This window comes from Chrysochloris asiatica, unplaced genomic scaffold (assembly GCF_000296735.1).
Source record: "Chrysochloris asiatica unplaced genomic scaffold, ChrAsi1.0 scaffold00050, whole genome shotgun sequence".
Lineage (NCBI taxonomy): Eukaryota > Metazoa > Chordata > Mammalia > Afrosoricida > Chrysochloridae > Chrysochloris > Chrysochloris asiatica.
The window spans coordinates 14329815-14330406 of NW_006408568.1; positions in this window are offsets into that span (position 1 = coordinate 14329815).

Genomic DNA, 592 nt, shown 5'->3' on the forward strand with positions numbered 1-592 from the left:
TCCACAGAACTTCATTTAGGATGTTTTTCATAGCAGGGTTGGCTTTGGCAAAATCCCTTAGCTTCTGTTTATCCTGGAATGTTTTGATTACACCATTGTATTTGATTGACAGCTTTGCTGGGTAGAGGATTCTTGGGTGGTAGTTTTTTCTTTCAGGGTTTTATATATGTCTCCCCATTGCCTTGCCTGCATGGTTTCTGTTGAGAAATCTGAGCTTAATCAGATTTGCTTGCTTTTTTATGTTACACTTCTCTTTTCTCTGCGGTTCTGTCAGGCATCTGTGGCTGTTCTGATCCTTCCCCTGCTTGGTCTCACCCCAAGATGGCAGCTCTTGGAGCAGCTGAGTGTCTTGAATTAGAAAGCAATGGATTTCTTGCTTCTGCTACAAATTCCCCTAGCTGTAAGTCTTCCAACCTTCTGAATATTCCTTTATATGTGGTTCAGAATTCTGGGACCATCCTCTCAGCCTGCTTGGTCCTTTATTCTGTGTTGTTTTTGATTGAGCTTCTTACTGCACTTCCACCTGATCCACCATCTTCCTCTTTTGGGGGCATTGTGATCTTGTATGACAATGCACATACACACACCTCTG